The 13,758-nt window shown below is 38.2% G+C and overlaps 1 long non-coding RNA gene across 1 annotated transcript; it reads left to right on the forward strand.

The window, feature by feature from the left end:
• Nucleotides 1-5,030: 5,030 nt before the first annotated feature.
• LOC143723343 (uncharacterized) lies at nucleotides 5,031-6,799 on the forward strand. Its single transcript, XR_013197091.1, has 3 exons — nucleotides 5,031-5,478; nucleotides 6,182-6,207; nucleotides 6,304-6,799. It is a non-coding gene; the product is annotated as an uncharacterized LOC143723343 (long non-coding RNA).
• The last annotated feature ends 6,959 nt before the right edge of the window (nucleotides 6,800-13,758 follow it).

Below are 13,758 nucleotides of genomic sequence, written 5' to 3' on the forward strand. Positions count from 1 at the left end.
TGTCAAGTACCCACAGTCAGTGATGGTCTGGGGTGCCATGTCAGCTGCTGGTGTTGGTCCACTGTGTTTTATCAAGGGCAGGGTCAATGCAGCTAGCTATCGGGAGATTTTGGAGCACTTCATGCTTCCATCTGCAGAAAAGCTTTATGGAGATGAAGATTTCATTTTTCAGCACGACCTGGCAACTGCTCACAGTGCCAAAACCACTGGTAAATGGTTTACTGACCATGGTATTACTGTGCTCAATTGGCCTGCCAACTCTCCTGACCTGAACCCCATAGAGAATCTGTGGGATATTGTGAAGAGAAAGTTGAGAGACGCAAGACCCAACACTCTGGATGAGCTTAAAGAGCATATTGCAGGTAAAAAAAAAAATCAAAATTAATATATAACCTTGTATGAAAATACCATATGAAAAGTTAATACTGGATATAAAATGTTTTAAAACGACATAAGGGCACTAATTTAGTAGATAGAGTGAGCGTTTCTTGGACTGCTCGTAAAAACTGCTTTTTTTTCAACATCGCGTCATTTTACGTCACGAGGGGGAGCCTCAGCTCAGTGCAGACTGCAGAGTAGGCTGGTATTAAGAAAGAGCCAATGTGAGTCAGTGTGGTTTCGGTAGTTTTTATATTTTAATTTATCATCATCATGGTAAATAATTGTGTTTGTGGAGGCTGCAAAAACTCCGGCCCGTCAGGACATTGAGTCCACAGGTTTCCATAACAAGAAAAAGGACGGCGATATATATCTTTCGTGCCTGGTGGGGGTTTTGCTGGTGAAGAGACGGGATTTATCTTCCGCATCGGCTTCGAAAAACGCGGTCGTGTGTAGCATTCACTTCAGATCGTAGGATTATCATCCCGGCGATATGATGGAGTTTAACATGGGATGCCGAAGCAAGAATATTGATCGTCTTATACTGTACCAATGGCATCAAATAGTGTGATATAGGTAGTCATACCCTTATTAATGAGGCTAGTAACCATATTTAGTCACTTCCGCACACATTCAAAATGCCCTCCCCCTGCCTCCATTTGGAGGTCTAGAGTCATGTGGTTTTCTCTCAGCCAATCAGGGGAGATCAAGCTATCTGACAGATATTGACATCAAGGCATCTGACCAATAAGCAGTGGCCTGGAGCACCTCAAACACAGCCATCTTGCATAAATCATAAATACTGCTTTTTTTTAACCTGCCTTCTCCCACAGCTATAGCAATAACATCATAACTAAACATGGTAAGTTGTGTTAACTCACAAATTATTTGGTTGAATAGTTTTGTTAAAGATTAAGATTGTTGTTATTTGCATAGCATTTGTAAAATTTAGCTTAATGTTTGGCTGAAAACTAAATGCACCATATTTGATCATATGCCCTGTTTACCTTATTATAGTTAAATGGCATACACAGGTGCTTATTGTTAGTGTGAGGCCTAGTTCTGTGTGAATTGATTTTAATTACTGAATATTGGTTTGTGATAAAACACAATTATGAGCAAACATAAGCTCATGACCATAGGTTAGAGTAGGAATGTAGATCGACCGGAAAATCGAGAACTTCGCCTTGCAACTCCTTCTTCACCGCGACAGACCGGTACATCAACCGCATTACTGCAGAAGCTGCACCGATCCGTCTTCAATCTCCCGTTCCATCCTTCCCTCACTCATGAACAAGACCCCAAGATACTTGAACTCCTCCACTTGAGGCAGGAACTCTCCACCAACCTGAAGTGGGCAAGCCACCAACTGCTTTTCTAACTGAGAACCATGGCCTCAGATTTGGAGGTGCTGATTCCCATCCCAGCCGCTTCACACTCGGCTGCAAACCATCCCAGTGCATGCTGAAGGTCCTGGCTTGATGGGGCCAGCACGACAAAATGATCCGCAAACAGCAGAGATGAAATCGTGTGGTCCCCAAACCTGACACCCTCCGGCCCCTGGCTGCGCCTATAAATTTTGTCCATAAAAATTATGAACAGAACCGGCGACAAAGGGCAGCCCTGCCAGGAGTCCAACATGCACCGGGAACAAGTCTGACTTATTGCCGGCAATGCGAACCAAGCTCCTGCTCCGGTCGTACAGGGACTGGATAGCCCTTAGGAAAGGGCCCCGGACCCTGTACTCCCAGAGCACCCTCTACAAGATGCCAGTATCAGTATCTCAAAACAGAGATGTCTCTAAATAAATGTTCCTTGCAGTTTGTGCCTATAATAAATAAATGTTCCTTGCAGTTTGTGTGTGTTTGTGTCATATTTTTTATTTAAATTCACTCTCGGTAATTTATTTTACCCTAGACAGGCAAGTGTTCATATATGGTAACTTCATTGACCTTGATTTGCAATGCAAAGATGAAAAAAATTAAGAACATTTTTTTTTTGTTTAAATGTCCTTTAACATTCCCCATTAGCTTTCTGTGGTTAAATTTTAGAATTTCCAAATATTTCAATGAGTGCCTTATAAAGGGTTAATAGAGGCAACTTGTAATTGAAAAAAGAAAATTACTAGGTTGTTTAAATATTCAAATCTTTAATTTTCTGTTTATGTTATAACCCATAATTTTGGGTTTTCATGAGCTGTATGCCAAAATCATCAGTATTAAAACAATAAAAGACCTGAAATATTTCACTTGGTGTGCAATGAATCTAAAATATATGAAAGTTTAATTTTTATCATTACATTATGGAAAATAATGAACTTTATCACAATATGCTAATTTTTTGAGAAGGACCCACCTGTATTTAACCTGATTAAAAACTATATTAAATGCTATCCATGTTATATTTAATCTGCAACAACAATGTGAACATTAATAAACCTTTATTAGGCCATTGACTTTTAAATTCATCATTATGCAAAAATATGTGGAGAGTTCTCCTCATGAAAGATCCACAGATCAATATGTTACTTCTTTTCTCTCCAATACGTTAGGAAATGAAATGAAATGTGGAGGATGTTATCTGTTACAAGATGATTGACAAGCCAGTTTACGGTAGCAAAATGCAAGTGACTAAGCGACAGTGTCCATTTAACCCCTTAATCCCAGTGAGCCGCAGGGATCACTGGTGATCCCGAATTTTACATTAAAAAAAATTGTGCATTGTTTTTGAGCTGTTTTATCTCTCTATTAGTAATTGCTAGAGCAATTCTGAGTATTTCACAGTAAACTGTCAAGTGTTAGCTTTTAAATGATACCTTGGTTTTGTGTGTAGTCAGAAGGACTCCTTAGCAACAACCATTTTATTATGGGTATGTCATTTTGCACTCGATTGCCAAAAAGGGGGGCGACTGGTCAGGGGTTAAAGACGTATTTTTATGGCGTGATGGTATGTCCCAAAGCTTGTCAACTCTTCTGCTAAACACTCAAAAGTATGTACTTTTTCTTCACAAAGAGACGTTTAGGGCATAGTATAAGTAGGAGAATTGGGATGCTGCAAGTAATCATGACAAATACATTATCTTAAAACAAGTCTATTATACAATATATTGCTTAGATGCATTGCTTATAATACATTAAATACATCTAATACATCAGTAAATACATTCATTTTTAGATATTTTACCTGTAAAAAAAGACAAAAATGATTAGTTAATATATAATACAATGAAGTTTTTTCTTCCATCACTGGCTTTCTGTTCACAGAACATTCGTAGATCAATTTTTGGTCAAACTTACACTATATGGAGAAATGTCCACCACAACTTTCCTCACGGTGCATTGTCTTGTTGCTCTTATGTGAACTACTTGATGTAATGTAGTGCAGTAGTATGAAAAATATTAACAGTTTGTATATTATTTTTGTCCATTTTACTGAATAACAGTATGTCTATTCTGGTTCACCAGCATAAACCAGCCTGGAAAAGCATTGGAATACTGAGCTAGTCTGAGGAAGACTTGATTTTTTTTTAACCACCACCATACCATCTATTCCTCATTCCTTCACCTTCCACTCAATGTGAATGAGTTCTGCTTTTCCACAAGCAGTCCATCCTTGGTGGGTTGTGTCTCCAGTGTGCTTTTAATCCAGAGTGTCTTGATACAGAGAGAGTCCAGCAGAGTAAAGCTTCATTCTAATTTGGTCAAGTCTCATGGTGTCGCGTTTCAATCGGCCTGCAATCACAAAGTGACTATTCAACAGTGTTGAGCAAAACACTCTCTTACCTCAATGTTCCATGTCTTTTCCTCTGAGGATGATCATGAGGAGATCATTCCTTTTATCAAACTGTATAGTAAATACCTTATAATGTCTATTTTGAAAGCGAATGTTAGTTTTATGTGAACCCAGATACCATAAATTGCCCAATCTAGTGTAATTATACACGCTTTCAATCTCTTCATACAATTGCAGTTGGAGAGTCTGATTTGGAAATGATTCAGTGGAGAAGTAAATGTGACTGGTGGCGGTCTTTTATTCGATTCTTCCAATTGTATCTGTCCAGTAATCTCTCAATTTCCTGGACAGCCAACACTTTATCGTTGCATGTTCACACCACTCATGGAATAAGAAAAACAAATGAGCAGGCAGATCTATTTTGATATCAAATATTAAGTTGTTTACCATGACTTTTTAGAAATCTATCTTGATATTAGCCTATAAAGTAAATCCTAAGGCTTATTTAACATTTGAACATTTATGTAGGACGATTTCAGTGCACTGTAAGCTATCCGTCAGATGAACAGTCGTTTCTGTGAGCCTTCCAAAAAAAAAGTAAATAAAAAAAGAATTATTATATGGCTAGCTGAGGTGAGGCTGTAGCATGCATTATTAGCAACATTTACCAGAGCATCACCCTCCAGTATAGCCATAAAATATAGAACGCTTTGATAAATTCCTAAACAAGTGATTAGATGTGCATCAGAGATAGGTTGCCATCTTCTGGATTTTCTGCAAAACTTCACCAGACCTGCAAATTACGTTTCTGTCATTTTCTGCACCTGACCTGTGCAGTAATTAATGTTTTGACAAGCGAGGTGAGTATTTGTCTTGAAATATCGATATTAAGAGAGCCAAACAGAGAATGGAGATACAGTGTCAGTAATATGTCGCTGTGTATCTCCACCCGTTACCTCACCGCTCGGTGAATCATGCTGTGGGTGGACTTTAATTAGCATCGCTCGCGCTGGAGTCAGCCGTCAGCCGGTGACAAGAGGAGCAGGCCAGGATCTCGGAGCGTGTGCGTGTGTGAGAGTGTGTTCTGTGCGACTGAGTCTGGTGTGAAGGTGTGTCTGCTGAATAAGTCTGTGACCACGCTGAGTAAGCACTAGCCCCGGGAAGTGCCAGAAGACAGCGCTTGCGTCCTGCGTTCAGCACTGTGGTGGTGGTGTCCGTCGGGCTGGGAGACGCAGGGAGAACACAACCCCTCTGGCCCTGCTCGCTCGTGTCTGACTGAGCTGCCAGGCGAGCAGAGCACCTTGGCGCCTCCAAAATATGTTTTGCTCCTATCCAAGCCAGGGGGGAAAGAGGCCTCCTTTTCTCAAGGTGTGAACATTGTCATTGTTTTCATAATTTTACCCATCAATAGATTACACACAGAACTGCCAGCTTGCACCTTATGAGTGTTTTACAGCCAGAATTCTTTTTTTTTTTTAAGTTTGTGGAGGAGACATTTTATATTGTAGCTACAAAAAAAGGTACAAATGTGAAGAAAGTATTCTGAAAACCTTAACCTCCTCTTTGAAGTCTTCAGCAAGTAGCCTACCCAAATTCAGTCCCCATGCCACTGAAACAAATGACATCCAATCCTCTATTATGAAAGAAATCCATTATAATAAATTATAATCTATTATATAGGCTATCAAATTTAAATAATAATACAATAATATTAATGGCAATTGCAGTCAAGATTTTTGTTACTTTAAATATTTCACTTTCATGTTCAGTTTCAAATCAGTTTCTGTTATATAAATGATTCGGTTTTAAATAGACATTCAGCACTGACAAATTCTGAATCGAATAATAAAAATATGCTAAACTAAGTTTATATCATATTTACATAAACCTTTCTGTTATTAAATTGTTTACATTTTACTTTTTAATTCAATACTCTTAAGCTTTCAATTTGAAGACCCCTAAAGAACAGGGTGTTTTTGCCCTCTAATAAATAAATTATTTATATATGTTCAGAAAACCATATAATCGTCCTGTCATTTATCCATGCTCCTGATTTTTCTGTCCATTTTAGGACTTCAGATTCCAGGACTCAGCAGAGTAAAACACTTTTTTATATTATTTTCACATTGCATTGTATGAAGAAGCTTTACATTTAAATCCCAATTGTCTGACAAAATCCCTTGTATTTTGCAGGTAACATAGAATGCACATGTGGGCTGAATTATTGTTCTATGCTGCAAATCTCATCAGATGATCTGCTTTTTAAGCAGAAAATTCAGCTGTCGGACTGAAGTCCGTCGGGCCCCTCAAAGTCTTTCAGAAAGCCTTGATTTGATTGTTGTTTATTCCTTCCTTTTTTGTGAACCTTTGTGTTTGCCCTCTGTTGTTAATCATTTAATGGACTGTGAAACCAAGACAAGTGAGGAGGAGTGACACCGATCGGTTTTTTTGTTTTGTAAAACAGGTTACACTTCTTCTTTTTTCTTGTCTTTTTGGAAAGATTGAGTAATTTATCTGGTCTATGACTTATCCCTGAGACCACCCATCATTAACTCTTTTATACTCTTTCATGTAATGTGAACATTGTAATGTGTTTTGAATGTTTATTCACACTCTTAAGATGTAACTTATTTTCTTATTTATATTGGTTCAGCTTTTAATCATTGTTATTAAAATGCCTTTCCGTTTCTATATGACTGCAGCTTGTATCAGCCTCATTTGCCCTCTGATGATTGACAGGCTGTTGACAGGAGTATTGCCGTAGTATTTAGCGAGGTCTCGGAACCCCCGCTGCTAAAGTGAATTTTATGGAGTCGCCGGTCAGTCACACACATAAAGCAAAGTCAAAGCAGTCTCTAGATTCATGCAAATGAATGTATTTTACATCCTGTCATGTGCGATATGCCACTTGATTGCTTTGTTGAGAGAAAAGAAAAAAACAAAGGGTGCACGGAGAGTCAAGAGGACAATGTGGCCCGTGGCCTCTCCCTGCCCTGACGCAGGGGCCCAGGCCGTGTGGAGTATATCATCAGACCTAATTTACAATCTATGGATTCCACCGGGTGGAACAGGGGCAGATATGAAGTAGTTAAGCGCTTGGCTAGCAATGCTTAGCATTTAGTCGGAGGGGAATCTGTTGTGGTTATCTAATGCCTGCAATTATGACTTATTAATGAAGAGATTAGCCAGTGAAGTGAACAGAGAAAAAAACATGTAACTCTTTCACAGGGTTATGAAGAACAAATGACTGAACACATTTAAGCAAATAAAGCAAGGCAATTAAGACTGCGTTGAAATGGTATAGGCTTTTAATTATTTTATTTTTGTAAAAATAATATTTAGTGATGTATATGTATGAAATATATGTATAAATTATGATATATTATATAGTATGCAGTGTTGGATGTAAGGTAATGTGAGCACTAATTTTACCCTTACTATGTTATATTATCTAACATTATGAATTCAAATTAGAATACTTCAGAATTCAGAGCTCATTCCAGAAACATCATTTCATGTTATGTCTTCAAACATGCAGAGGCACAGAATTATAATATTCTACCAACAGATGGAAAGAATGCTCATTTAGTAAATGGCTTTCTGATTTTACATGTAAATGCTCTGGCTCTGATGTTATCCATCTGCATAATTAGCCTTTTTAGTAATAAGAACACAGTGAGTGAGACATTAATTAGACACATTTAAATGTTTGGGAATCAAATAGTGCACAGAAAACAGGGCCTCCTTGGCTCCAGTTTGACTGTTTATTTGTTTAGATATGTGTTAATTATTTAACACTTCCTCCCCTAGTACTCTTCCTTTTTGATATGCTCATGAAAGTTTTCAGTCAGTGTCGTTAGTTCATGATTTTGAACAGAATACAAGATTGTGATTGTTTTATTATTATTATTAGTAGTAGTAGCATTATTTGTAGTATTATTATTATTTCATATCATTCAAATTTTTATAAAATAATATTGTCTAATGTTTTGATTGAGTTTCGCAGTTTGTGTGGTCATTCTGATTTTTTAGACAGAAAGTTAAAAACTACTGTATAAAATGTTTTTGTCCTTGCCTAACCAGTTATTTTACATTCTGTAGGTTATTATATATATATATATATATATATATATAAATATATATATATATATATATATATATATATTTTAAAACGCATTTCAGAAATTTGTCTAATTTTTATATTTTTGTAGATATTTGTTTGCTAGGCTTGTTTTAATAACAAGACATCTTATTTCACAGAAGATATATTTTTTGTGAGAGAGGTTTTGCCTGTTTTTTTTTTTTTTTTTTTTTTGAAGAGATTGTCCAAGTAGTTTCTTGGACAGCACTGCCCCCAGTGTTCAGTTCCGGAATTGCAGACTTGTTTAGTAGAAATGCATTGCATATTTTGTTGGCCTTTTTATACAAACCAATAATAGTTTCATTAGTATAGATCTAGTATTTCATTAATTAAAAAGTGTCGTAATGAATACATTCCTTAAAACATTATAGACATGTTATGTTTTATTATTAAAAGTGAGTTCTGAATAATAAATAAATAAAACATTTGGATTAACAATTGTTTTTACATAATGTTATATATTGAGAAAAATAATTCTACTTTAAGCTTGAAAGTCTAAATGCTTATTCATAATCCAGCAACTCTGACCGAGAATGTATAAGATGAAAGAAAATAATTTCCTTTAGGTCCAATTAAAGGATTTTCACTTTGTGGTGCAGGCAGCAGGGTTCTGAGCGATTGTCTTTGCTGGGTAGTTGCTCAGCAGCAGAAGGTAATAGTGGGGTGGACCCCCTTTACCCTCAGAGCCTTCTGTTAAATTTGGCAGAAAAACACCGGGCCCAAGTAGGAACAAAAGACAAACCTTTCCACATAAAATAGGGACAGGCTTTGAGAAGAATGGTCCAATTTGACCCAATCTTCTAACCAATTTGGTGCCTTCACTTCCAACGGAAATATTTGGCCTGAAATTACCAGAATCGAACCGAGGCTCCTCATATACATTCCCTCTATGGCAGATGTTGCGTATTAATTGGCATGTGCGCGGCTTTGACCCATGGTCCCTGACTGTGGGTTTAAATAGCTTATCTATTATTTGTTGTAACTCGGCCTACTCGGTAGGCACTTCCAGACGTGGTATTTCACGCTTTGCGGTTTCCAGTGTCGGCGTGGGCTTTTGGGGGGAGCCCAGTATTTCAGTGGTGATGTCGTAACAGCAGGTAAGCTCTAAACACCATCTATCAGGCACCCATACTCTCCTCTCACACGGCCAGAGCTGTGACTGATGGACCTGTCTGTAGTATGGATGTTTAGCGCAGTGGCAAGCCATATGCCACTGGCACCGTTTCCTCCTCGCTGCCCTCGCTGAGCTAAAGAGGGGTGGTGCTGAGAGAGACCAAGAAAAACACACAGACACAAAGAACGCAAGAAGCCCTCCGCGACTGACATGAGACAAATACCGATCTCTGATTTCTGGAAAACAAGATAATAAGAAATTACCCAACAGCCATTCCATTCGATCCCGTCCCGCCCTATTCACCCCCCACCCGCCTTAAAGCCTAAAAAGCAGAGGATATTGTGTTTTTAATAACAGTGAGAGAGCTCTGATGTATTTTTCCATCTGTTCAGAGCGGCCCACCGCCCGGCAGAGTGGCCGCCCCCTTGTGAGAGGAGCACAGCTGTTACTGTAAACCCTGTCCAGAGAGCAGCTCACACCCCTCTGCACCTCTAAAGGATCAAATGAACAAGTTTGGCTCGGTGCAGTCAGCCTTTGCAGCTGCAATTTCAAACCTCTTTAAATCATTTTTCATGCTTACCAGAAATGAATAATGCACACATTAACTGGTGCCAGTTAATAAATTTCCATCTCAGTGCACCATTTTTTTTCAGTTAGATCCAGAGCATCTCATTTTGTTGTGCAAAACAGCTAAGAGGGCTCCCTTAAAAATATTCTCTCCATTCGCCTCCCTTTTTTTATTTTAAACAACCAGACTGGCTTTTATATTGGCGTTTATACTTTTGTTTTATGGTATAAAGTTGTCAACTAGATCAATATGGTGACCCTCATTTTTTGTTCTATCTCACTGTTAAAAAGTATTTTTCAAAGTTGTAAGAAAAGTATGAAATTTACTAACAATTTCTGATCCATTTTTTTTCAGTGTATTTATTCAGAAATACATCAAATGCAATCATACATAGTTACTTGAATATACCTAAATTCTGATTTTCTGATTTAGATATTTGGCGGCTTAGGCTCCCAAAAAATATATATATAAAAAGAATGATTTCTTTGATTTGAATTACAAACTTTGATTATTAAAAATATATTTGAGCAAAAATGGTTATCAATCAAGTATGTTTTTTCTAGAAAATACTATTTCAGTCTGTTTTTTGAGCATTTAGATGGTTTGAGGGCTATAGGAAATTAAAGGGCCCTGCAGACCCACATGACTGCATGTCAAGGTCAAGAGGTCTCTTAAAAATATCAGATATTTTAACCTTTTTATAACAAGGCAATACTAGTTCTGGTTGAAAAATGACATGTGTAAAACATTCTTTCAAAAGTAGGCTACATTTCTAAAATCTTGGCACATATTTTAAACAGATTATTCTATTTTATGCTTTCAATTTTCTTTTTTCAACATTCAATTGGTTTTAACTGAATCAAATAAATAGGACATGATAAGGAATCAGAAAATATAAAAAATACACCCAAGCATGTCTAAACTTGTTTCATGTCTCAAGGACTTGTGAATGACAGGGCCGTGTTGGCAGAAAATGTTCATGATATTAATTCAACAAACCCAGACCAGCAGCTGGCATCAATGGCCTCTACTTGCCCATCGCGAACAATTAATCACAGTAGGGCAGAGGTGGACGCGGGGACTGGTGGTGGCGGCGGCATCGCGTGTGACAATCAGTCCTTTTTAAAATGCTGGGCAGTGTATCGCAGTAATTCGTGGAGTGCTCCTCAGAGCGGGGCAACGACAGTGTCAGGCAAGATGCTCCCTAATGAGTGCCATCCTAATAATCACACGTATGCGTGAATCCTGACCCGGTGTCAGAGGAGCGGATGTACCGCGCCGAATGGCGGCTACCGTTCTGGGAAGATCTGCAAAATGTACATCAATTAGACTGGAAATCGGAGAGCCGACATCACAACCCATTAGTTTTGTTTAAAGGACTGCAGGGTGGGCCAGGGAGCATGTTAGAAGAGCAACATTGACAACATCCTGTCAGATTGATTAGCAGTCTGTCAGAGGAGCTCTGAGCTGTAAAATGTGATTCAGGGCTTGTTCATCTAAACATACTGTGGTGCCAAGCGGCTAATAACATTCAGAAAGCGGCACGTGTCGAGTGCTACACTACGAGCTAGCCAAAGTGTTGAAGCTTAAATAAACCTCGGGTCACTGACAGTAAAAAAAAAATTATAAAAAAGATTGACCTTGTTTTCTCTATACTGACTCTTGTAATACTGCAGACTCTTGGATTTAAATGATCCCAGACAACTCCTAGAACTGCTGGTGTAGAAACGACGAAGCTTACCCTTGTTACTGGTTTGAACAGGAGAGGGGGTCTCAAATGAAATTGGTTCATAATGGTTTGATAGATAACATCAAAATATGGAAAATATTTCAGTTTTTGCATGTTTTCTAGCTATCTCATTTAGTCCTCTTAAATCATACTAGAGCCATTTTATAAAGCACCTCAGATCAGCATATGAATGAATTGTCATGCTGTGATATTCCTATAGCAACACAGTCCACATACTTTTGAGTTTAGGTAAAAATTAGCACGCTTCGTAGGTTCATTGCTAGAGAGAATCAAAGATACTGTTCTGCTCTAGATTTCTCACCTGGATTTTTTTAAAGGTTATTTAAAAACAAAAATCAAGCAACACAGCTGTTTTCAACATTTATAATAAGAAATGTTTCTTGAGCACCAAATCATCATTAGAATGCTTTCTGAGGGATCGTGTGACACTGAAGACTGGAGTAATGATGCTGAAAATTCAGCTTTGCCAACACAGGAAAAAATTGCATTTTAATACAGATTAAAATAGAAAACACTTATAAAACACAGTATTACAGTTTTTATAGAATTTGTGATCAAATAAATACAGCCTTGGTGAGTAAAAGACTTTACATTAAAGTGGCCATGACCTTCTAGGTAAACTTGACAGGTAGATGTTCTCAGCCACATTAATTTGTCTCCCCAGCTTGTGAATTATAAAATTACACTTGATATAACACCATGTATTGAACATAATCATTACTGTACAGGTTCCTCTGTCCTCGGGACACCTGCACTTTGATAATCCTTTATCGAACCTCCATGATTCAAAAATGTTCAAATACATACAGTTTTTCACATACTCTAGCCCTGTTTTTTTGTGAGATTTTTTGTTGTTGTTAACTTGCTCTATTTTTCAAAAACCAATGGACGTCCTATCCATGCATTTTAGTACAATTGTTCACTTTCTCTGAGGCTAGGCAGAGATCCAATGGATTCCACACTTTTAAACTCAGTAATGTGTAAAAACAGAACTGGACAGAGTAATCCTTCTATGCAACACTATGAAAATATTGCGTGTACATGTGTGAAATTCAAGCAAAGATGGAAAGACACCGGTCCACCCTTATTGGTTCAATTTGAGCAGTGTGAAGGGAAGTAGAAGAAAAGCATGAAAAACAGACAGACAGTGGTTACCACTATAATTCAAAGGTTTTTTTTGTTGTTCAAAAGAGTGATTCCAGTAATACCTTTGTCTATATATTATATCTGCAGGCTGATATTTCAGATCTAAGGATGGTATCATTAGAACCAACAACCCTGTCATCTTGGCAGCATCATCTTTGCGATCCTTGGTCTTCAAAAGTGTCCCGTTGGCAAGAGGAAGCAGGTGAAAAAATAAAAGCGCGATGCACTTTAAACTAAGGAGGAGACTTGTTGACTGAAGTTGTCTCGAGGTCAGCACTCACTCAGCTCACTAACTTTCAAGAGCAGCCAGCATGTGTGAGATGCCCCTAGGGACTGCGTTCCATCTCCTTTGAAGCCCGCATTCTGAGCTTCACTGTTTTCTTTGCTGTCATGGCTGCCGGCTTCCTACTTCGGCTGACCCTACTGCCCCGGCCTCGGCACATCAGAACAGCGACTCGCAAAACACCTTTCCGACATTAACTACAGAGGACTCGGAGGAACAATAGGCCATGATCTAGTCCTCGAGACATGCGTGTCAGATACCACGGAAGGCATGTAAACAAACATGCTAACAACCATTGGCCTATAACGGTCTGTGCGACTCATGGTAACTCGACATTTTAAAACGCAATTTGTTGCAATGTCCACAGTGGGGTACGTTCTTGGTGAATAGCCAAGAGTAACATACTTTGCAATTACAAAGTGTAACAGACTAATAAACAGAGGCCCAGCTGACATAACATGAGGTCAAAGATGAAAGTCTAGATAGTGGATATGTTCCATATGTCTTGAGACTACAGTTACACGTGACAAACTCATTTGAGCCGGTTAAGAAACCGCAGCCTTGACCATAAAAAGACCATAATGTGGCCAGAATCGAAGCAACCATGTGAGGTGTGAATATTCATAACAGACAAAAGTGAACATTA

The sequence above is a fragment of the Siphateles boraxobius genome, unplaced genomic scaffold (genome assembly GCF_051911475.1).
Source record: "Siphateles boraxobius isolate OS27281-9 unplaced genomic scaffold, OSU_SipBor_1 7, whole genome shotgun sequence".
NCBI classification, from domain to species: Eukaryota; Metazoa; Chordata; class Actinopteri; order Cypriniformes; family Leuciscidae; genus Siphateles; species Siphateles boraxobius.